Consider the following 26,226-nt stretch of genomic DNA (forward strand, 5'->3'; position numbering starts at 1 on the left):
GGAGGAGAGACACTTTGAGGACAATTTAGGAGCCACGAATGTGTTTTTTATGAAGCTGTCTCTGACTTGGAATTCTTCAAAATATTCTGTGTTTGAACAGATCTAGGCAGACAGGTCTCCTAGAATTTTTTTGGTGTGTTTTCTTATTATTTTATGCTAAAGGTCAAGCATGTGCCTCTTGACCTCTTCTTTTACACCACATATTTAATATAAATTTAAAAGTATGCAGAAACAACTCTGCCGGTAGAACTTTATTGATCACCTATATTCTGAACAGCCAGAAAGACTGACAGTGACAGAACAGCGTCATTAATCTACTTGGCCTTTTGGGGACTGATCCTTAAGAATATATTTTTTTCATGATCTTGAAGGCTGAGAAGTGTTAGAGTACTTCCATAAATTTTTTACTAAGTTTTAAAGTTTTGGGGTTAGTGGTAGACTTGATATTGTCCTCTGAAGTTATTTTTTCCTATTCTATAGTCATAGAATTTTAATTTTCAAGAAACCAAAACTATAAAGTCTAACCTTCACAGTACTGAAAGTGTAAATAACACGGACTGATTACCTGGTCACTTACTTCCTTTTATTTTAATATTAACTCTACTCATTTTGTTCAGTTCTGGATAAGACATATGGATAAAATTTTTTAAATCAGAATTTTAAAATTAAAATAGCCTCAAGATTAGATTATGTGCGTTTGTTATGTCTTCATTTTTATACTGCACCCTTCCCCGCAACACACACATGCATGCATGTGTATATACCCCCTCACCCCTTACGTACTTACGTGAATGCATGCCTCTCTTTGCTTATGGAAAGGCCTGAAATCTGCAGCAGTACTGCATAGATATTAAAATGTGGTGCTTTTGATTGATTAGTGACTTCCCACTAAATATATTTCAGAAAAGAAATTCCTTGAATAAGTTTTATGGTTTAATTTCTTATTAGAAATCTACATTTGAAATTATTGCTTGCTATTCCAGGCAGCTTACTTGAAAACGTTTTTGATTCATTTTTGGCGCCAATATTGATTTTTGGGAGATGGATGTGAACTGAAGGAGAGTAAGAAATAGGACTAAGTCTGTATTTGATATCCAAAGCACACCAAATAGCAGCTTTTATTAGTCACTGTATTTCTCGCATTTTGAGAAAGAGTTGGAAATGATCTACTCTTTCCACAGAATGTAACTCTTATAAAAGTTGGAAAAAGCACTGCACAGTTCTGTCCTCTAGCCCTATAGCATTATAATTTTGTTTTAGGATTTAGCACAGTTTCTTGGCTACTGGAGAAAAAAAAAGAGGAAACAGCTTTCATAACTCAGCTTTTGCTACCAGCTTTATAATTTGTTACTTGGTAACATAGTTTAAGATGTTAAATAAACAGTAGAATCATAGAATTTGTGAAAGTGATCTAGCATGGCATTTTATGGAAGAGGAAACCGAGACCCAGAGAAGTTATTGCTGAAGTGACACAGTGGTTGAGCCAGGGCTAATCGAATGGGGTTTGTAAATTCCAAATCAATTTTCTTTCTGTTCCGCCAAGGTTAGTATGTTCTCTTTGGACTTCCTGGCAACTGTGATTTGAAGGCTCCCTACACTTAGGTGATTTATTCTTTTACCCCGTCTGGACCCAATGTCTGAAGTAGAAGTGGTTATATTTAGTATTATGGCTTGCTTACAAACTAAGGTAGATTGTAGTTTTCACTTATGCCCTTGAATGTGATTTTTATAGACTGAGCTCTGTTTGTTTTAGGAGATAATCAGTGCATTCTTTGTCAAAGACAGTTGGGATTGTATTATACCTCTTGTTCCCATATTTATACTGATTTGCATGTGTGTGGCCGCTGTGTTTCTTACTAATCATTTGCTTCTTGTGTTGCCATTTCACTATTTCCTGTGTGTGTGTCTGGCTCCCTGTAATTTATCATTTGAGTTTCTTCATTTTTCTTTTTGTTTTATCATGGTCCTATTCCATTGGGGTTGTTGGTGTCCGTGTGTTTGTATGTGTATGCTCCTTCTGCCCCTTGTCCGTGGCTGTTTCTCAGAAAGCCAGTCTCTTGCAAACTGTACCCTCCATGCCAGGTTTCTGTCCCTGTACCATCAGGGGGTTTTGTTTGGGACTTCCTGGGAAAGTGAGCATCATATAAGGCTACAGTCTTATACTAGAGTGAATTACTGCTGCTGCTCTTGCTACTCCTGGGGCTTGTTTGGAATTGTGCTTGATCAGAATTAAAGAACAGCTGATTATATGTCAAGTTGAACTATACCTCTTTAGGTACCTTACTTTTTGATAAAATGGGTCTGTGTTCATTCTGGTAAAGTTCTGATAATGCTACTTGTAATTGTTTTAGTCTTTGTTTCTAGCCCACCTTTTATTTAGTTGTTCTTATGCTGGAATACTCCTTAAATAGTTCCTCAATTAATGTAACTGTAGTGCCACACTGTAGATTCAGCATGTAGAATTAATTTCTTAAGGGTGTTCAGCTACCCACTAAGTGCAAAAATAAAAGGAGACTGTTACAATAATTGAACTCAAGAAAATGCTTACTATTCTTTGCATTTTATAGTGCTTCTTATAAAAGGATCTCCAATATTAAATGGTTCAGATTGTGTTCTGAAGGATTCCCAGGCCTATTCTTTGTGATCGAAAGAAAGAAATGAATAGTTCCTTCCCATGTTGGCTGTTACAGAAAACAGTAGTTCTTGTCAGAAGATGATTCAGTGTTGTACTACTCTCTTGACCCGCTGCAATTTTAAAAGGAGAATTGGGTAAGCCCACGAATACATCTATAAATATAAAATATTTCCCCAAGTAAATCTAAGAAGCAGTACTTCTAAATTCACATTCCGTACTGTGGTGCATATTAGTTGGAATCCAGTGAGAAGCAGAATTAGTAGGGTGTATATATATATATACACACACACACACACACACACAGAGATAAATACGTATATACACACACACATATAAACACACACAGAAGCATACATGTATTATGAGATTTATATGTATATTTGTACATATAGTAATATATGCCTACATATATTAAGAGATTTATTGCAGAGAATAGTCTTGTAAAATCGTGGGGCTGGCTAAGCAAGACTGAAATCCCTGTGGAGGCTACAGGAAGAGAAGATCATGAGCAGGCTGGAAACTGTTGCAGGCAGAAGCCAAAGCTGTGGTCCACAGGCAGAATTTCTTTTCTCTCATGGGGAAACCTCAGCCCTGTTTTAAAGTCTTTCCAGAGGATTCATTTATGCCCATTGGGATTATCTAGGATAGTCTTTTTTACTTAAATTGATTAGAGGCTTTAATTATGTCAGCCAACTACCTTCACAGGCACCATCTAGATTAATGTTTGATGGAGTCACTGGGCACTGTAACGTAGACAAGTTAATATTTCCAGAAAGTCATCATCTGGTGATTCTGGATAGTATAGAAAAAAACACATCAGAGCTTGAAAAGTCGTTAGGTAAGTAGATAGATTTAGATTAACCTCAGGAACCCTGAATGTAACTGAGAATTTCTCTCCTAAAATGAGCATATTAGAGTTTCCATTTAGATTAATAGTGAGTAGGCTTTTCTTTGATACAATGTTTAAAATGATTAGAGTGACTGGGCACAGTGGCTCACGCCTGTAATCCCAGCACTTTGAGAGGCCCAAGGCAGGCGGATCACCTGAGGTCAGGAGTTCAAGACCAGCCTGGCCAACATGGTGAAACCCTGTCTCTACTAAAAACACAAAAATTAGCCAGGAGTAGTGGTGCATGCCTGTAGTGTCAGCTACTCCAGAGGCTGAGGCAGGAGAATCGCTTGAACTCAGAAGGCAGAGGTTGCAGTGAGCCAAGATTGTGCCACTGCACTCCAGCCTGGGCGACAGAACGAGACTCTGTCTCAAAAAATAAATAAAATAAAATAGTACTTAGAAGTTTACTGGAGGCTGATACAGAATTGTTTGCTGTCTGCTTTTTCACTCATACTGTCCCTTTTGGCTGAATGTGCCCATGTTATAGCACCACACTGGGAACATAGTCCCCTGTGCCATGTATTGTATTGTGCCTTATAATTTTGCTTTTTAATGTGCTTTGTTACCTTTTTTCTAATACCATAATGACTAATGGATTCACAGAGTTTAGTGTTTGCGGCAGAAATCTTCAATTTTACTCTAATATGAGATTGTTAGATTCAATAATGCCATTCAGAACTTGTATTCAGAGAATGGCAACCATCTGATTTTTGTATAATTTAGATAACAAAGGTTGCCTTTGGTTTATCAAAGTTAGAAATGTTCAGTGATCCAAAGAATAGTAGAGTCTTTTACTGTGTGATCTAAAGATTAATAGGAATTGTAGATTTACTGTATTTCCTGATTTGAGGAAATATATGAACCAGGATTTTAATGGATGTAGATTTTTTGGAGGGGTGTGTTTTGAAATTTAGCCAAGGGATTATTTATGGAGTAGTCGAGAAAGACCTGTCTGATAAAGTTACTGATACATGAGCAGCGATTTGAAGGAGGGGCTCTATAAGAAGTCCTCAGAAGCCCCTAAAAAAACCTCAACAACTTTGAGGTATAATTTACATACAATAAAATGCACCCATTTTAAGCTGATTGTTTGAGGTTTGACAAATCTATACACTTACATGACTACCACCATGATCAAGATACGGAGCGTTTCCTCATCCCCAAAAGTTCCCTTTTGCCCCTTTACAGCAAATCTCTTCCCAACCCTAGCCCCAGCCTTTGCAGATCTGAGACCCACTTTTAAAATTAATTTTATACATTAAACTTCAGTTTCTGCCTTTTGCCTTAACATTTAATTGTCTACTTTCCCATTCCAACACAACCGTAAGTGTGTGTAATTCCCTATTTCCTCAGCTCCAGAAGTAGATTCGGATTTTTTAAACGCAATCAGGATAATGGCATTCTCTTTCTTAGTGACTACTTACGCATTGAGCATATGTGCATTTTGATTTGAAGGGAAAACCACGGGGAGTGTTCTGGGAATGATTTTCTTATAAGAAGGACCTACAAGAAGAAAGATGACCCCTTTCTCCTGAACATTATCTTGTCTGGATATGATACCCATATCCAGAAGCAGCTGCAGCTACTTCTACCAACCTAAGATGAAACCAGTATCCAGAGAGTGACAGGCAACAAAATCCCAGCACAGCAGAGCTGGAGCTGAAATGAACTATTCCTGAAACTACCTCTGTGCTGCTTGTTACGTGAGCTAGGAGGACAATTTATGATTGTTTAAGCCAGTTTGAATCAGGATTCTCCATTACTTGCAACCCAGTGCATTCAAATGGATATAGATAATTATGTACTTATTTCCCCCCCCCCCTTTTATTGTAATGGAAGCAATCATTTTGAAAAGAGTTAAAGTTTTTTGATAAGTCAAATAAGGATCAGTGCTGCTGAAAGCAGGAACAACATAGGGGCCCTGACCAAATTGGAGTTTCTTTGTCTACTTAATACCTTCCAAATCAAGAAATAATTTCCCTAGTATTTTAATTACTTCCCCAAATCAGGAATAACTTCATCACTGTGCCCATTTTGGTTCTTTTTAAAATAAGGTGGTAATTTGAGGGTAAGAGTTAAACTAGTCATAGATTATTCTATGCCGTTCTTTTCAAATCAGCCCACTCAGGTATCAATCCTACTTTTCCTTTGTTTTAGTCCTCTTTATTTTCCTTGGTCTCTGCCTCCACCTCATCCCCCACCCAAATGCCTAGAACAGATCTCACCCTTTCATCTTTTGAGAGGAATGCGTATAGCAGATTTTTGCCTCCGACTAGGCAACTGCTTTAAAGAGGAATGTATTTTGAATCTAAGAAAGATATCCAAAAATTTTAATGCAATTTGTTTAGTTATATTTGTTCATTTTAGCTACCCCTTCTACATCATGACTTTTTGGGTTGGTGGGGGTATGTGTTGGAACGCTTTCTAATACAGAGTTTTTTTTTTTTTTAAAGACAGAATCTCACTCTTTTGCTTAGGCTGGAGTGTAGTGATGTGATCACAGCTCACTGTAGCCTAGACCTCCCAGCCTCAAGCGATCCTCCCACCTCGGTGTCTTGAGTAGGTGGGACCACAGGCACACACCACCATGCCCAGCTAATAGTTTAATTTTTTTGTAGGGATGGTGCCTCACTATGCTGTCCAGGCTGGTCTTGAACTCCTGGGCTCAAGTGATCCCCTTGCCTCGGCCTCCCAAAGTGCTGGAATTACAAGCATGAGCCACCACACCTGGCGCATATGCTCTCTCCTTTCTCTTTCTCTTTCTCTCTCTCTCTCTCTCTCTCTCTCTAGCTGTATCTATATCTATATCTATATTTTTAAGACAGATTTTCCCTCTGTCACGCAGGCTGGAGTGCAATGGTATGATCTAGGCCCACTGCAACCTCCGAGTAGCTGGGAATACAGGCATACACCACCATGCCCAGCTAATTTTTGTATTTTTAGTAGAGATGGGATTTCGCCATGTTAGCCAGGGTGGTCTCGAATTCCTGGCCTCAAGTGATCTGCCTGCCTTGGTTTCCCAAAGTGCTGGGGTTACAGGAATGAACTATTGTGCCTGGCCTAGATTTTTGTTATACAGATGTTTGAGGTTAAACGACTGGTCCTGTATTACATAAGTAGGTAGCAGAGTCTTTTGCCTAACAATTCCAGTGTCTGTCTCTTCTTCCTGAAAAGAAATCCTTTTCAGGTATTCAGTTTTCATTAATGACCTCACCTCCTAGAATAGGAGGCTATAGACAGCTAGACGATCCAGAGTCTGTTCACTTGAGGATCTTACTGAGGCCGCAGTCTTTTCCCACATGCTGGAACACCCACGTATAGGACAGGTAGCGTGGAATTGGCCTGTATGTGGGTTGTTTGCTGCTAGGGGCCAGTTTTTCTACACATATACTTTTTAGTGCTTCTCTCAGTCTGGACTGGGTTAAAGGGGTACGTCTGGCTCAAAGAGACTAAGACTCCATCAATACAGAAGCTGTTGTCATTTCATTTGTAGATTATGCTGGCATTGGTGTTTGTCTATAGCTTGTCCAATGGCTAGAAATTCCGGTGATGAAATTTTAGTTCCTTAAGGACTGGTTGAGCTCTACTGGAAGGTATCACTTACCATACCACAGAGGCTGGTCATCCCAGTTATCATGTGCCCAGAATGTAGTAGTATCAGAAAGAAACTCTCTCATCCAGGCTAGAGTGCAGTGGCACTGTCACAGCTCACTGCAGCCTTGACCTCCTGGGCTCAGGTGATCCTCCCACCTCAGCTTCCTGGGTAGCTGAGACTAGAGGCACGTGCTACCATGCCCACCTAATTTTTGTATTTTTTTTGTAGAGATGGATTTTTGCCATATAGCCTAGACTGGTCTGGAGCTCCTGGGCTGAAGTGATCCATCTGCCTCTGCATCCCAAAGTGATACTATTACAGAGGTGAACCACTGCACCCAGCCCTGAACTTTGGACTCTTAAGTCTTTGGTCTTTCCATTTTCGAAGCCAATATTAAATGATAGTAGCTTGGGAGGTTATTTGGTTGGAAAGCTAATAAGTAATTTTGGATCCTAAACTATTAATACTAATTTCAGGTTTTCCAACTCTAGTACAGAGACACGGAATACAGAGGGAAAGCCAGGATGTTGCACTGCTACAGTTATTCTGAGAAAGATAGGAGAACTGCAGATCAGTTTTGTTGGTCATTTTCCTGTCATGCCAGTAGTGATTTTTCATCTGGGAGTGTCATTTGCACATGTGTATGTGTAAGAGAAAGAGAACTTTTCTGATGGCATTTGGGAAAATAGCTGCTGGGCTCCAACTTAATGCCTAAAGATTATTGCCTTTTGAGTTTTTAAATTTTCTTTTAAAGATTTTACAAGTAGTTTCTAAAATTTTTATACAATGAAAATGGAGGTTTTTATCTTTCATAAATCTTGTAAAATGTGTTGGCAAACTTGAACTAGTTTATAGGATGATATTACCAATTTTTGGCTTGATAGTCTGAGAAGAATTTGCTGTTTTCTTGAAAATAGAAGTCAAATTTTTTAGATGAATGCTTTTTTTTTTTTTTTTTTTTTGGAGACGGAGTCTTGCTCTGTCGCCCGGGCTGGAGTGCAGTGGCCAGATCTCAGCTCACTACAAGCTCCGCCTCCCGGGTTTTACGCCATTCTCCTGCCTCAGCCTCCGGAGTAGCTGGGACTACAGGCGCCCGCCACCTCGCCCAGCTAGGTTTTTTTTTTTTTTTGGTATTTTTAGTAGAGACGGGGTTTCACCGTGTTAGCCAGGATGGTCTTGATCTCCTGACCTCGTGATCCGCCCGTCTCGGCCTCCCAAAGTGCTGGGATTACAGGCTTGAGCCATTGCGCCTGGCCTAGATGAATGCTTTTTTCTTATCTGCCTTTTCTTATTCTTTTCTCTTTGACTAAAAGTTTTGTTCCCTTCATTTGTTTGTGGGAATCTGACCTATTTTAACTGTTACTTTTTTCTAAAAAGAAAACTTTACTGACCTCCTTTCACTGGTAATCTCTTTCCTTTACTTGTGCTTTTCCAATAGTAGGAATCACATTCTGTGCTGTGACTGTACATTATTGAGAGACCAATGTGTATATGTTAAAAAAGAGAAGTAGTACTCTTCTCATTCTGCTGTCTAATCATCTCACAGAGGCGGAGTCTCACTCTGTTGCCCAGGCTGGAGTGCAGTGGCACAATCTTGGCTCACTGCAAGCTCCACCTCCCGGGTTCACGCCATTCTCCTGTCTTAGCTTCCCGGGTAGCTGGGACTACAGGCAGCTGCCACCACGCCTGGCTAATTTTTTGTATTTTTAGTAGAGACGAGGTTTCACCATGTTAGCCAGGCTGGTCTCGATCTCCTGACCTCGTGATCTGCCCGCCTTGGACTCCTAAAGTGCTGGGATTACCGGCGTGAGCCACTGCGCCTGGCCCACATTTCCTTGTCTTACCATTACCCATAATATTCAGACCTTTAGAAATTAAAAAGATAGATTCAGTAGTCTCCCATACCTTGATATTATATTGAAAATATTTTTGTTTCTTTCATATGTACATAGTATGCTTACACATGTACATGTTTATATATGCATACATATATATTTACACATGCTTTTCCTTCTGTAAAAATGTAAGTACATTCATATGCCTAAAATATTCTTATACAATTTAATGTAATTCAGTCTAATTACTTTTAGATTTGTAGATGAAACAAAAGTGTAGATAACTTTCCCTTTTTCCTTTTTGTCACAATGAAATGCCAGTTCTGACCTTGTGTTTGTATTTTAACATCTCTGAAATTTGGATACACACACAAGTAAATGGCATGGTATAATCTAATTGGTATAACTTTTTTTCTTTCTCAGTAATAGAAAATATTTTTTATTATGATGCATCTTCTATCCTTGGTGAATTGATGTTAAGAATACTTTCAAAGAGAGTGAATAAAATTGTTTTGTTGAATGTGGGAGTAGGAGAAAATAGTATTTCTTAATTAATATTATTTTGTCATATTTCATTTTAAATGTACGTGTAGTAACCAAATGAATGTATTTACTAGTATAAATTGTAAATTAGATATTTGACTGGTTTACCTATATCCTGAGTTTGTTTATTATGTTGACCCAAAATCAACCTAATGGTTTCTTTTGGACCATCTCATTGGGAAAATGGGCTTTATGATATTAATTTATGTTAGTATCACATTATATTCAGGCATCTATTGCATAGTGTAACCCGAAAATGTAAACCTAGGTATTTGGTTTTTATTCTTGTAAATATTTTTCCTTAAATCTTAAATTGATACTTATTTACTATGTCTTCAAAGATCTACCATACAGAAATTAAGCCATATGCAAGTTTGACAGAAACTGCTATATAATTCATGAGGAAAGTGTCTCTTTAGGGAAAAATATTCTTCCTTTTAAAATGGATATGCATCTTCAATCCATGAAGTATAGTGTCAGAGAATATGCTCTTAATGTGGTCAGAGTGGAAGAGAGATGACTGGGGCTGCGGATGGTGGCTCAGAGTAATTATATAATGTGTGTTATTGCTTGAGGGAGAATGGTCTGTGTTTAAAAAATGAAAAAACAAAAAAGGAAAAGAAAGATGCCAGCATATTACAACTGAAGATTTTTTTATCTGATCCTGCCTGCTTCAGCTTGCTTTCTGGGGAAGCTGCTCGTTTCTTTCTTCTTCCTCCTTGATGAGTATCAAAGATTTCCTGTAAAAGGAGAGTAAGTTACAAAGCTTTTTGTAGTCATTCTGTTAGGTTGTCTTCACCAACTTTCTTGTGGGCACAGTACCTTATAATTTGTTACTGTGGTCTTATAGAAATCTGGGTTTAATGGCTACTGTAATGTTTTACCTAAAAGTATAAACATTAGGATTACATGTAATTCGATGTACAGATTTTTTCTCTTAAAGTTATTTCCCAAGAGTTATAGTTTAGCTGGACGTGATGGCTCATGCCTGTAATCCTAGCACTTTGGGAGGTCAAGGTGGGTGGATTGCTTGAGCCCAGGAGTTCGAGACCAGCTTGGGCACATGGTGAAACCTCGTCTCTACAGAAAATACAAAAATCAGCCAGGTGTGGTGGTATATGCCTATAGTCTCAGCTATTTGGGAGGCTGAGGTGGGAGGATCACTTGAGTCTGGGAAGTAGAGTTTGCAGTGAGCGGAGATTGCACCACTGCACTCTAGCCTAGGTGGCAGGTGAAACCCTGTCTCAAAAAGGAAAAGAAAAAAGAGTTGTAATTTGATGCTAAAGTGAAATATGATTCATGAATAATAAAGTAGGTAAAAATTAAATAATTAAAGTTGCTCTCTGGCAGGAATACATTCAGTTTCTTCCCATGGATTTACCCATGTATTATATAAAAACTTGCATACAAAGGAGATTCAGTTAATGTTCATGTTCATCTAAAATTATTTTGACTTCCTATGTCATGACCAATGAAATAAAAAGGATCATTGGGAACAATCATTTAGAGATTGGCTTCTTTCTGCCTTTGAACATTTTGGACATTGTCTGCATTTTACACTGCGTTATAGATGCTAAAGGTTCATGGAGTTTTATAGATTCCTGAGGAAGCATCATCAAACGTACAAATTGTGCCCAGGTGAGATGTCAGCAGACCTACATTCTCACTCTTTTTGAGACAGAGTCTCGCTGTGTTGTCCAGGCTGGAGTGCAGTGGCACAATCTCGGCTCACTGCAACCTCCACCTCCTGGGTTCAACCGATTCTTGTGCCTCAGCCTCCTGAGTACCTGGGACTATAGGCATGTGCCATCACGCCTGGCTAATTTTTGTATTTTTAGTAGAGATGGGGTTTCACCATGTTGGCTAGGCTGGTCTCGAACTCCGACCTCAGGTGATCTGCATGCCTCGGCCTCCCAAAGTGCTGGGATTACACGCATGAGCTACCACGCACTGCCCAGTTGCTACATTCTTATTCTGTATCTGCCAGTCACGCACCATGTGATTGTGAGCAAGTCGTTTTGTTTCTGTTTTTCATCTCTTCATGTTACAAGGTAACAAATCTTGTCCTCCCTATCTTTTTTTATTCTCACAATGAGTTTTTAAAACTTTTAGGTACTGAATTATACTTGTGCAAGAAATCACTAAGTTTTAGAAAACATTAAAGTATAATTGGAAATGGTGCTTGCATTCAAGAAATAAATATTTTGTTTCAGATTCTTAAGGTAAAATTTAGACCATGAAGAGAATCCAGATGATACTGGTCATTAGAAGCCCTGACTATTTGGAGGATCATACTAATTTCAGTGAAACCGATTACTTTAAAAAAACAAAAAACAAAAAAAACTGCTTGTTGTCATAAAAGGCAGTAATGAACTGTAAGGGCTACATGCTCTGCTGGTAGCATGACTGCTTTAAATCTCCTACTGCTAAGCAGCATTGGAAATGAATTGATGTAAATAGACCTGTGCATTCTTATTCTTTATTGCTTTTAGATTGCACCATTTGAGGATTTTGGTAGATTTGGAGTGAGAAATACCAGTTATTATTAGGAGAAAATTATGTTTTAACATTTGAGAAAATTATTTCAAGTTCTTTCAAATAGAGTTCTATAGTTCTATATTCTACAGAAGCTGTGTTTTTCTGCTTTTAATTTTGGGTAACTTGTATCCTCTTAATGGAATGGGGTGATTAAGGCATAGTTAGTTATAAGGTGGGTGTCTATAAAACTAAGCAGACTAAAATTGTGCAGTTACTTAATGCCAGTTCTAACTACTTAAATGAGAATGGGATGGCTGACCTTCTCTATTTTTCTTAGTGTTTAAGAAATTGTGTTTTTTTCCTGCCCCAGGAAATGGTAAATTTTAGACAAATTTTTTTTTCTTTAGAAACTTTCATTAAACTACAATGGTGTAATCTAATAAGAAAGTAAATTTGTTGAGAGTTGAAAATCTGAAATGATTCTTTTTTAGTGCCTGCATAGAATTTGTGACTCCTTCCCTTCTCTAATCCTGCATTTTATGATGTCCACGAATAATATTTCTGAATATTGTCCTTATTAATTCTTTCTAACTTTCTTTTTCACATTTTCTTCCTGGATTTGCTGTTTCCTTCAGTCTCACCTCAAGGTCAGTATGCTTGCACTAAAACAAAGATTATGTGGTTGAGCATTGTTTGTGAACATTATCTTGAATTCTTATAGGGAACTGAACATATTTCAGGAGAGAGATGTCTAGGAATCTGGCTGCGAGTATAAAATGTCAGCAGTATTGGGTTTATCAGAAGATAGGTTCAGATTTGTGTGCTTTGAAAAGGTGGTGTGAGTAGTCAGAGAGCAAGAACCAGATGGCCAGGTTTTGACTGAGAGAAGTGGAGATGGAAAGAGCCATCAGAGGAAAGAGGAGGGGAAAAAATTGCATTAATTTAATTCAGCATTCAATAGAGACATTCTGGCTATTAAACAGGGTAAAGTTCAGCAAAATGACGGAGGGAAAGTCACGCCTGTCTATGGCTTTATAGAAGAAACCTTGAATTGTTTACTGAGACAAACTTTCAGACACACGCCCACATCCTTTAAATTTTGGTTTCATTTTTGTGATTCTGCTGGGTGGTGGAACCTAGTGATAACAAAACAACAACCATTACTACTATTTGTATGTGCCAGAGGCACTGTAGCAGAACATACTTTGTTTCAGTTGATCTTAGCAACTATGAAGAGAGATTTATTATTTGGATTTTTTAGGTGAAAAAGCACAAGTGCAGAGACCATTAAGTAACTTGCCCATCTTCATTAGTAAGTAAATAGTAAGAGAAGCAGCACAAATCAATCAAACCTGCATTTAAAAAGTTACTTATTTTGCATATGAGCCATGTCAATATAAAGTGTGAGGATTTCTGATAGGATTCAGAAATGAGCCTGTTAATATCATATATGTTTTACCTAGCAGCTACCTAATAATAATAGTGATTACACATGTGTGTGTGTGTGTATTTGCTGTTTATAAAAGCACCTCTTTGACTATCAACAGCTAGCATATAGGTTACACTGGGATAAGTGTTAAAGAGTTAGCCTCCCAAAAAAGAAAACAAATTGAAAAAAATTTGTGACCTCCCCCATTTTGAGAAAGCTGTATTCGTTACAGAAGAAATCTTACAGTGCTTGTAATAAAAATAGCAAACACAAATGCTGCATTTAAAAAATAGATTTTGCCATTTCTGCATTTTCTCCACATACTGTAGTAAAACAGTATGGGTACCACTTAAGTAATTCCAATTATGACACAATCTGAAAGTAGTTGAGTTTTAGTAGAAAAATTTCACAAGTGTTTTGCCTTGTGTTTAGAGAACTTTCATCTCTAACTGAAGCTTCACGCTGACTCGTATTTTGGTGGGAAGTTTTACCATTTGTCCCGTAGTTAGTCCTTTGCATGACTGGTTTTGCTCTCAGTCTCTCTAAATGAAACCCTGGGAAAAGCTTCAGAAGAATTTGTCCGTGAAGCCCTTGGTTTATACATAATTCACTGAGTTACAGGTTATATTATAATATTGTTAGCTGGTTTATTTTAGTTAACTTTTACCCAGCAGCAAATGCCATTAAATCACACTTATTTCTAAATAAGTTTATTTTCCAAGGAATACAAAATAAAATAGTCATTGTTTTTTCAGTGGCAAAGATCATCTGAGCTGCAGTATGCTAAGTTGAAAGTCTCTCTTCATTCCAGATTATGATTTAGTGCAGTATTTTTTTTCTAGATAGAAACATTTTACCATTTTGATTATGGTTTTGCCAAGTCCCGTTGAATAGGTCATAAAGAGAGTATAATTTATTACCGCCTTGATACTGGATCGTTTGGGTGACTTCATTATATGACCTTGGGCAAGATACTTAACCTTTCAGTGTTTATTTTAACCATTTGTTTTGTGTTAATAGTGATGCTTAGCTGTAGTATTTGTTTTTTAGTGTCTCTCCTAAACATTTCTATTTTGTAGAGGTTTATTTTTATTCCTCTCTTCTCCCTTGTCTTCTTCCCCTGCCCCCTGCTCTCCTCTGTCTTCCTTTGCATTCAGTACGGAGTAGTGAGATTTTATTTAGAGTGATACTGACTGAAGACTCACATTTTCTGTCTTCAGACATACACATCTTTTTATTTCCTGTTCAATGACATTAGCACCAGAGAATGAATACAAAGAAATTATTCCATGTATAGATGAAAATACATGATTTGGTTCAGAATTCTTCTTTGGCTAACGGTCATTCAGAGGTGAGAGCTATAAATGTCATCTCTTTATTCTCATTAACACTTAGGTCTAAAATTGAGCTCGATATTATTAATATCTATGTTTTAATTATCATTTACCATTGTAGACTTGTTTTTAAAACAAATGTTTGTAATGTGTGTGATAGTTCCTACCAACTTCATTAACCCATTTATGCAAGAGGTTGCACATTTTTTGTGTGTGTGAAAAATCAGATCTCCGTGATGACCTTGAGCAGCAGGATATAAATAACTCCCACAACTTTAGCGTTCCGATAATACAACACTAGGCATAAATGGGTTAAGACCAGAGTCCCTATGTTGTTAAAAGTTAAAATACTTTTATACTTTGCCTCCAAAAAATCCCATTGTTATAGTCTCTTTTATATAGTTTGATGAAAATATTTCACATTGGTTTCTAAAATCTAACTCAAATAGTTATTTCTCTGATTACACACTTTAGAAAGATTTTTTACATTATTGTCTGGTTTCATTAAGAAAAGGCACTGGTTGCTAAAACCTCATAAGATATGTCACTCACAAAAATAGATGTAATTGTATTTTTGAAAGGGTTAGTTTCTTATTTTTTTAGCTACAGCTTTTTTTTTTTTTTAATAGGCCCTAGAAAATTTCTGACCCCATAAAATCTATTTACAAGGAATTTGACTTATGGGCAAGAGTTTATAACCCAGGAGAATGATCTGTTTTTATTTGCATTTTTAGCTTCCACTTTTCATTCCTTTAGCTTTCTTAAGCAACTCTGTTGTTCAAGAGTGTACTTTCTTATTTATTTTTCTTTCAAATAATAGTGCCTAGTGGTTTTGTAATAGCCTGCACAAGCAAGTGTACCATCTTCTCTGTTAAATGACATCTGCTGGTGTAGTAGTGTACTCTTTTGAATAATTCATTGGTAGGAAAAAACAATATGCAAATACAGACTTGTGCTGATCTTCCTAACTCTTCTACTGAAAATGATAGTTTATACTGTTGTGCATTGATCAGTGGTTAATGTTTTTCTAGATAGCGGTTGTAGATCACCACAAATTGTGTAAATGTGCTGAAGATGGCAAATTCAACAGAGAAGGGAAGAAAGAATATATTTAAAATTAGCCAAAATTTGAGTTTTTAGAGAGTTGCCAGATTTGGCAAATAAAAATATGGATGCCCAGTTAAATTTCATGTAAACCACAAATCATCTTTTAGTATGTCTTATAATAAATATTGGGCCATACTTACTCTGGCAACCCCCCCCATCTCAAAACCACAGCAACACGTCTAATTTCTAATTACAGTTTGACACTGTTAAAAATGCTATCACATTCCTTATCTCACTTCAACTCATAACAGCTGTGTGAATTGGATGACATTTTCCCATTCCATACATCAGAAAATTGAATTTAGAGAGATTAGAGGATTTACTTAGGGTCATAGCTACTAAGTGGCAGAATCTAGGGTACAAATCTAGTTTGTCTGATTGCGAGTTTACCCACACTTTCCTTTCCTCTGTATCAAGCTTGTCCAACCCACGGCCCACAGCCCAGCGTGCTGCTCAGGTCACCTTTGAATGTGGCCCAACACAAATTTGTAAACTTTCTTAAAACATTATCAGCTTTTTTTTGTATTTTTTTTTAAGCTCATCAACTATTATCAGTGTTAGTGTATTTTACGTGTGGGCCAAGACAATTCTTACTCTTCCAATGTGGCCCAGGAAAGCAAAAAGATTAGACACCCCTGCTCTATATCTTGTTCTGTTACGTTTTTGTGACGTCTAGAGATGACATCTAGGTTATAATAATACCTTTTTAGATTTATGTTTTTTAGATCCTTGGAGCATGGGGGTGGAGGGTTGGATTCCTTGTATTATTTGGTGTGCACAGTACCCAGAGAAGCAGAAAGTGTGGTCTTGGAGTGGAAACTGCATGCAGCTCTTTCTCTTATTTAGCAGCTGTTGGCAGCTGGTGTTCCAGTTGTGTCTTCTTTTGATTATTGTATACTAAGGCTATATATATATACAGTGCTTCTCAAACTTAAGTGTCATACACATTGGATGGGAGCTTGTTAAAATACAGTTCTTATTTGATGGATTTGGTTGGGGCTTGAATTTTTCTACATTTCCAAAAGCTCCCAGTCGGTACTGATACTGTTGGTCTGTTGAGCATGCTTTGACTCACAAGACTTTAGTGAGTTAACGTTTTTGGAGTAGATTTTTCTCCTTTTTTAAAAAATTCACAAACATTTAACAATATCTCTGTTGATTTATTTATACTAACTCATATTTGAACTTGTTATAAAAAGCGACCTTTCCTTGGGTTTAGGATATCAAGGTGACCGTTTGCCTCTGTTAAAGGACGTTTGAGGTTTTCTGTTGGCATGGGTACAAGAGTCAGGCTGAAATTTCAGGAGGTTAGAGCAAAAGCATTGTTTTCACTGGCACCTGTTGCCTTGTTACGTCAAATGTATAAAAACATATTGAGCAGTGGAACAAAGTGACAAGAAATTTAGGGTGAGGCAACTGGAGAAAAGAGTCACAAACTTCAGAACTGTTGAACTGGCTTCTTGGGTATGGCTTATGTTTTCACAGAAACCTTCCTTCCAACCTCCAGTTTCTGTTATCCATGTATGTGGCTTTAAGGTCTCAGAATTTGAGATTGTACTTTGGGAGAAACAGATGAGGAAATCAGTGGCCTTAACTGGCAGCTAGCAGACCTATAAGTGATTTGGTGTAATTGTGCACACATTGGGATTGCTCTGTCTGTAAGACGATCTTTTTAAGCTAGAGTGTTTATCCGCTGTTGGCATTTTCTTTGTTGGTGAAGTTGTATTATTTTGTTTTAACCTTCCAGCTCTTGTCTGGGTTGTCAGATGTTTGAGCATGATAGCAAAGATTGCAAAACTAGTTCTTTTTGCAAGCAGATCTCATCTTTAAGGTATAGTGTAATGGGATTCAGAAACTTGACTTCTGTCATAGGCAGGAGGGAAATGTATGTTTAATTTTTCTTTACTTCATTTTCCTTAATTAATATGGGATTATTTTTTTTTTTCTGGTGTGTTTGGGATAGTTGCTCTCAATGGCTACAAAAGACAATCTTAACGTTCTTTAGCTAGGGCTGGGCGTGGTGGCTCACGCCTGTAATCCCAGCATTTTGGGAGGCTGAGGCGGACGGATCACGAGGTCAAGAGATCAAGACCAGCCTAGCCAACATGGTGAAACCCCTTCTCTCCTAAAAAATACAAAAATTAGTTGGGTGTGGTGGCACGCGCCTGTAGTCCCAGCTACTCAAGAAGCTGAGGCAGGAGAGTCTCTTGAACCTGGGAGGCGGAGGTTGCAATGAGCTGAGATTGTGCCATGCCTGGCAACAGAGTGAGACTCTGTCTCAAAATATATATATATATATATATGTATATTTAGCTAGCTGTTTGGCCTAGGTATTACAGATTTTTATGTTATTGTAAGTTTCTATATTAAAAAATCAGTTAAGTATGTTACACAACTATTTTGAAAGTGTTAGTGAAAAATAATCCCCTTCAAATGCAATCTTTTAAATTAAGAATTTTTTTCTTTGAGACAGAGTTTCGCTCTTGTTGCCCAGGCTGGAGTGCAATGGCGCAATCTCGGCTCACCACAACCTCTGCCTCCTGGATTCAAGAGATTCTCCTGCCTTAGCCTCTGGAGTAGCTAGGATTACAGGCATGCGCCCCCATGCCTGGCTGATTTTGTATTTTTAGTAGAGACAGGGTTTCTCTGTGTTGGTCAGGCTGGTCTCGAATTCCCGACCTCAGGTAATCCACCCGCCTTGGCCTCCCGTAGTGCTGGAATTATAGGCGTGAGCCACCACGCCTGGCCTAAGTTGAGATGTTAAAAGGAAAGTTCTTTGCAGATGACTTTCCAAGAAAACTAGAAGGAACAATTGGCTTGGGGAAGTGATCATAATGATATAGCTTGGATATAATCAGAACTTTTTTTCTTTTTTTTTAAGATGGAGTTTCGCTCTTGTCACCCAAGCTGGAGTGCAATGGTGCAACCTCAGCTCACTGTAACCTCTGCCTCTTGGGTTCAAGCGATTCTTTTGCCTCAGCCTCTTTAGTAGCTGGGATCACGCCTGGCTGGTTTTTTTTTGTTTTTTTTTTTTTGTATTTTTAGTAGAGACATGGTTTCATCATGTTGGCCAAGCTGGTCTCAAACTCCTAACCTCAGGTGATCCATCCTCCTCGGCCTCCCAAAGTGCTAGGATTACAGATGTGAGCCTCTGTGCCCGGCCATAATCAGAAGTTTTATACAATGTGTTGTGAGAGGAAAACTCACCACAGGCTATCTTTACCTTATTTAAAGGAGGTCAATTAAATATAAACCATAGTAGCTTGCTTATTGTCATTATTAGTTTATTGATGCAGCAGTAGAGTAAGTTGATTCTTTCCTGCATTACTGCAAAAGCTATCTAATGCTTCCTCCTGTCCACTCTCATTATGTTTCCCTTTCAGCTTCTTCCAAATTTTCAGAAATCTGATTATGTCACTTCCTTTTATACGTCCTATATAGTTTGGGTAAGCTACAGATTCCTTGCTTAGCGTATGATTGTTTGGCTTTGCTTACCTTTAGCTTCCTTTTTCTCTGTTCTCTCCTCCAACTCCAAGCTGTAGTCATTCTGAACCGTGAGGTTTTCCCCAAGATAACACATTCTCCTTCTCCTCAGGTTTTTGTCTGTAGTTCTTCTCTGCCTAGTGCTGAGTGGCTTGGTCTTCATCCCTTGGGAAAGATGTTGTTTTTTCCAGGAAGCCTCTCCGGATCGTCATTACCACCCCCACCTCCAGACTAGCTTAGGTCTCTTTCATGTCCACTCTAACAGCACTTATTATATACTGTATCTCCTTAGATGCCTGGGAGGCATTTGAGAACACAAACAATTTCTATTCATGAAATTGTTGCAGGAATTTTTCTTAGTTCAGCTAAAGACAGGATCTTTGTCACACGACCATGAAAATGTAGGCTTGCAGACGATTCGAACGTTGAGTAGGATAGGGTTTTATTGGGTGAAAAGGAAAAGGGGGAAACAGGGACTCTCTTTAGGCCAGATTCCTTGCTAGAGTGCTTCTCACCTTGCAGATTGAATCCCAGGTTACAACGATGAAAAGGAGGGGCCAGGCTCCTCCCTGCTGCACAAGGTGCAGGTTTCTGTGTCTCCATCCCAGTGTGTGCTCCTCCCAGTGCACCGCTGGCTCCATCCCAGTGTGTGCTTCTCCCAGTGCACTGCTGGCTGGAGTTTCTCTGGGGACCCCTTCCTACCTGGCTCTCTCAAAATTACGTCCTCAGTGTTGGATATATAATAGTAGTATTTAATGAAATATTTGTCTATTTAATGAGTAGTGAATATGTAAAAAACTTAGCAGGCTGTCAAAGCTTAGATAAATGTAGATCCTCTTACATCCCAGAGTCTGTTTTCTCCTGGGCAATGCCTAAAGCATATTTTTTAGTTGTCTAGTGATCCTGATTCTACCCTTTGTGAGGTTAGTCTTTCTACACCTTTACTTGTAACCTAGCATTTAGTCTAGTTTTCTGACTTACCGGTAGTTTTTTCTAGATGTAAAATTATTTCCTTACTGTTTCTGCCTAAATCCTTTGGCTTCCATTTTGACTATTCACATAAAGAGGGGGGGAAAAAACCCATAGTGTCTTACATTTTATAGTACCTAGTAGCTTACAGTGCACTTTCACATTCACCATCTAATGTGAGTGAAGGGAGAAATTCTATGGAAGAACTAAACTCTTCCGTTCATACTCATCATTTCAAGTGGAAAGAAAGTGGTAGCTTTTAAAAGGAAAAGTGCACAGAAATACTGTTTTAGAGTTGAAGCTTGCTTTCAGAGGAGTTGAGTTTTAAGGCCAGGTGCAATGGCTCATGCCTGTAATCCCAGCACTTTGGGAGGTCGAGGTGGGCGGATCACTCAAGCTCAGGAGTTTGAGACTAGCAGGGCCAACATGGTGAAACCCCATCTCTACAAAAAATACAGAAACTACCTGGTTTTGGTGGTGGGCACCTGTGGTCCTAGCTACTCGGGAGGCTGAGACAGGAGAATCTCATGAACCTAGGAGGTGGAGATTGCAGTGAGCCAAGATTGCTGCCACTGCACTCCACCCCAGGCGACACAGCAAGACTCCATCTCAAAAAAAAAAAAAAAAAAAATTGCCAGGCACGGTGGTGCATGCCTGTAATCCCAGCTCCTCAGGAGGCAGACGCACAAGAGTCGCTTGAACCCAGGAGGCCGGAGATTGCAGCGAGCCGAGATCGCTGCCCCTGCACTCCACCCTAGGTGACAGAGTGAGACTCCATCTCAAAACAAAACAAAACAAAACAAAAAAATAGTTGGGTGTGGTGGTGCACGCCTGTAGTCCCAGCTGCTCGGGAGGCTGAGGCACAAGAATCGGTTGAACCCAGAAGGTGGAGGTTGCAGTGAGCCAAGATCATGCCACTGCACTCCAGCCTGGGTGACAGAGTGAGACTCCGTCTCCAAAAAAAAAGAAGAAAAAGAAAGGAAAAGTTGAGTTTTTAAAAAAGGAAATGAATCCGTATGAGAATGCCAGGGTACTTATATCATTGGATATGCTGCACTTCTGGAAAGAAGAAAGACGCTGAAAGATGCAGTGTCCTAAGGACAGAGGAATACATGCGGTTAACCACGGTAATGGAATCCTGGGAAGGTAACAACGGTGGAGAGCGGTGGGTTTCTGCCTTCTGATGTATTTTATGGACTGTGTATGCCATCTTCATTTAATATTTGGTGTCAGAGATCTCCCAGCTAAACAATATTTTCTCATAACTTCTATAGTAGAGAAGTTAAAAGTATAGTAGTTACAGTCAGACAGACCTGAGTTTAAGTACTAGTTCTAGGATGTTTAAAACTGATTTGGGGTAATGATTAAATTTTATTGAAGGTTTGCTCTTTTCATTTTTAATGTGGAGTTAATAAAACCTTATAAAGACGTTTTGAATAAGATGATAAATATGCTATGATAACCATTAAGGTGCTTGGTATATGATAAGTACTTATAAGGGTTATTATAGTATTATATTTAGCATAGTGCTAGAGTTAGATATAAACATGTAACACATAACTTCAATAGTATCCTCCTTCCCTCCACTCACCCCCCCCCGCCTCCCCTCAAAGAGTGAAGAAGAAGCATATTCCATGTTTCTTTGGATCTTAATGTATGGGCAAATTTAGGGATTTAAATTTCTATATTAACATATAAAACAGATACGTGTGTGTGTGTATACATATGTTTGGAGTGGGGAGAAAAAGGATATGTTAGTAACCTCTTGCAGTGTGCCAAATCTTATGCTAAGCATTTTTCATGCATTATTTTATTTACTTCTCACAGTTCTGTAAGAGATGGGCGTTAGTCCCATGTCATCCATAAAAGAGATAAGAACACTCTGAAGCGCAGAGAGGCTAAAGATCATAGAGATAATGAATAGTGAGCCAGCATTTAACCTAGAGCTTCCTTAGCCCTTCAGACTTTTGCTTTTAACCACTCTACCGTTGTATTCCTGTTAGGGGTCCTCACATCCCTTGGGAGACCTTGAACATATTCTGAGATTTGCAAGTTACCATGTAAATTTTATGATTTTGCATTTTCATTTCAATGACAATAAAAAAGTTTATATACATATTCTGGATCACCTGGCTGAATAGCTTACAATGAAATACTGTATGTAGTTTGATTTATATTTATGGATATCATCTCATTGTCTTCAGCTATTACTGTTGTAATTGGCATGGGCCAATGAGAAAAGAACAGTGATGGGCCTAATCCATACTGTTGCTTTTTAACCAAGCAGAGTTCAAATGATGCCATAATGTACTTGTAAGCAGCAAACTTTTTTAAAAAGTAACTTGACAAAATTTCTGAGACCGTTGGATCATCTTATGGCTCACAACAAAACAACTTGGACCGTAGTCATGAGTACCATGAGTGCACTCTGAGCAGCAGTTTAACAGCATGTTCAGTTAACACTGGTACTTTGCATTATGTCTTTTAGTTTGAATTGCATTTAATTTGGAAACTCTAGATATAATATTTGCATTTTTTACAGTTTTACAGTTTATCAGTGGATTTAGAAAATATTTTCTTTTACAATTATACTATTTTATATTATAATCTAGATACAGACCCTTTAGCTCATGGAGATGAAGGAGTTAGTTCTGTTTAGGGGAGTGCTGGAAAGCTTTGCCAAGATACTGCCGTTTAAGCTTCTTGCAGAATGAGTGCACGTATGCGCTTATGCTCAGCAAAAACAAGGTAAGGGGAAGGGCAAGGATATTAAGACATCTGAAAAGGCAAAAAAAAGCATCTATTCCTCACGCTTACTGCATGAGGGAATATTAAAAATATAGGTGATTGTTAAAGACCTTTAGTGCTAATTAAGGGAATATGGATTTTATTACGTAGTTAGTATGAATCCAAAAAAAGCAAAAAGTATGGGAATATCAACAACTTTTATAATTCCATTGTGTGCGTATGGAATCTTTGTGAATTAAGTCATGTTTTACATAAAATCAGAATCTTATTGGTTGGTTAAAGACTATTTGGAAATGGAATGTAAATGTTTTTGTATGAAAATAAATTGTCCCCAAATGTTCAGATTTATGTTACCTTTTTTTTGGCGTCCCCCTCTCCTTCCTTCTTTCCATTCATCCCTTTTTCCTTCTTTTCCTCTAGGTGCGTACTTTAAAACTCGTAACTTTATTCTTCTCTCTCATCTCACTGTGATTCTTTAGTGATTAATAGTCTTCTACCCAATTGATTTATTGATTTTTATTGCATTTTAACTAATGTTTTTTGAGAAAACTACACATGAAATTTTCTGATAACTAATATTTATTTGCACAGAAGAAGGTGTTAACTATTATTTACTTAATAGATCTTCTTTTATTAATGATTTTATTTATGCCTTGATTTCCCACAGTTAGCCTCCAGCTGTTACTTCTATATTATGCATGTTAGAGTGAAATGTCCAAGTTAAATTAGTTTTTAAGCTGAGCCCTGTGAAATTACCAGCTGGAGAAGTATGGGTGGCATATTACTCCTGCATATACGTTTTCATATGTTATTGGTGCAGTGTAATTAAACTGTAGCATTCACAACTTTCATCATTGACACAGCCTTGGCGGGGCGGTGGGGAGCGGGAGTGGGTGGAATGATATCTACAAAAACACTTTTCAGTTGGGAAGAGTGAAACAAGATAACAGGAAATAAAAGGCCATATTATCTGTTCAGACTGGTACATTACTTTTCCAAAGTCACGGGGCTAGCACCCGCTCTGTGTCTGACTTCCACCAAGAAGGGTTGAATCCCTGGTTGATCCTGTGAGGCCTGAGGCATATAGACAAGAAACATGAAAGGAAGAGGAAAATTAAATGAAGTGGGAGTGTTGGAGAATAATAATACAATCAAGGGAGAAAATAATAGAAGTAGAGGAAGAGGTTATATACACTTATTTCTCTTACTGTGAACATTTTACTCAGAAGTGTGAGGTTGCATGTCCTGTTTTATACAGTGATAAAAATTATGATAATGCTTAACATAAATGGATGCTTTGCTCCATAAAAGTGCTCAATGCTTTCCTCTGTCATTATGAATTAATCAGCAAGAAATCCAGAAGTGAACAACATAAAAGTGTTCCCTCCTCCTTTTTTTAAACAGTGAAAAAAGTTGACAATATATTTATTCTGTCATAAATCCAAAAAGCCAAGACTGCGTTTTAAGGCAGGGGTTTTCTTTGGTTTTCTATTTCTCAACCACACCTTCAAATTTCTTGGCACAGTACAGTCACAGCATTGTGTCATATCCTTGGTCTGTTTTATCAGACTGTATAAATTGATTTTGACTATACCAGCAGTACCAGATTCTTATCTTTACGCAGTTTGGGAAATGGACAATGACTGTTTTAGAAAAACAGCTCTATAAATTGTGCTCTGGTGTATGAGAGTAGGTCCTCTACTTTACTGTTCCTCTAGTCTGCTGCCATTCCTAGACGGTGTCATTCCTCTGATTTAGGGCATTGTGTAGCTGTTCTGGGTAGAGTAAACCTGCCTGTAAATGTGGAATAGATTGCTACCTGCCAGAATTCTCCACCTTGGAATGGTGATGCTGAAAGATACAGTTCAGCTCTGGCCAACACCTCCTATCTTCCCAGTTCACTTACTTTCGTCTCCACTCCAGTTATTCCATCTGATTAGGACCTTGAAATAACAACCTACTACTTTTTTTGTTTGTTTTGAACCTCGTGTGGCCTCACACTTCCTTCCTTACCTGGGTCGGATTTCATGGTCCAGCACTGTAATCACGCCCTTCTAAATCCCCTTGACTTACTTCCTTTTCTCTTCTGTTGCTTGCAAAACCTCAATCCTAATTTAAAGCAAGTGTCTTCCTATACTGCCTCTGCCCTGAGCAGCTGCATATTACCAGGCAAGAAGAGTCACAACGCTTTGCGGACTGGTCTCACATTGAATTTATGGCCACAGCTCTCAAACTGCTCCTAATTCTGCAGGCAGTCCTAATAAAGAGGACTCTTAGATTTGATTTCCCATCCTCAGAGGTGACAGTATCATTCTCTTATCAAATCTGCAAATCCTTCCCCTCCACTCAAAAGTTTCTGGCTTCACTTGATATAACTTTGAGAAAATTAAAATAATTGGATGCTACCCAGTGTGTCTCCCGATCATTAAATCTACCGGCCTACTTGCATCTATACCTGTATCCTTTGCCTGAACTGTGCCACTATTCCTAAATTCACCTCTGCCGCCTTTTCTCTTAATCCTGTCCCAGTTCCCCAACCTAAAGATGCTTCTCCCTCGTTATCCTTCTTCCTCCTTCATTTTCAAATTTTTGCTTTCTCCTGGTTCACAAGTGTGCTAACCTGTCTTTAGAGCTCCACTTAACATCTTTAAAAAAAAAGATCCTTCTTGATGTGATGTCTTATTCTAGTTGCTACCCTGTTTCTCTCTTTCCCTTCTCAGCAAATCTTGTTTAAAAAATTGACTGTAGTTGCTATCTGCCTTTCCTTACCTTTCTTCAAGTTTGTTTAATCAGGCTTCTATTTTTAGTATTCCTACGAAACTGCTGTTGTCAAGTTATCATTAATATCCATGTTACCAAATACAAAAATCACTTCCATGACCTCATCTTAACTTTACCTTTCAGCATCATACCACGTACTTCTTCCTTGAAACACTAGTTTCTTCGGGTATCTCTGATACCAGTGTCTCCTTATTTTCTCCCTCTTTCACCTGTCATTCCTTTTGTGGTGTTTCTGATTCTACCACTTTCCTCTAGACCTCTAAAAGGCTCTACTCTCAGTCCTATTCTCATATATACATATATATATACACACACACATATACATATATATACACACACATATATATTCTCATACTTCTTTTCTTTTTTTTTTTTTTTGAGATGGAGTCTTACTCTG

General features: G+C 38.2%; 1 protein-coding gene across 6 annotated transcripts in view; it reads left to right on the plus strand.

The window, feature by feature from the left end:
- Nucleotides 1-26,226, plus strand: part of ERC1 (ELKS/RAB6-interacting/CAST family member 1) — a 540,835-nt gene that overhangs the window by 197,915 nt on the left and 316,694 nt on the right. The window lies entirely within an intron of this gene.

This window comes from Rhinopithecus roxellana, chromosome 10, assembly GCF_007565055.1.
Source record: "Rhinopithecus roxellana isolate Shanxi Qingling chromosome 10, ASM756505v1, whole genome shotgun sequence".
NCBI classification, from domain to species: Eukaryota; Metazoa; Chordata; class Mammalia; order Primates; family Cercopithecidae; genus Rhinopithecus; species Rhinopithecus roxellana.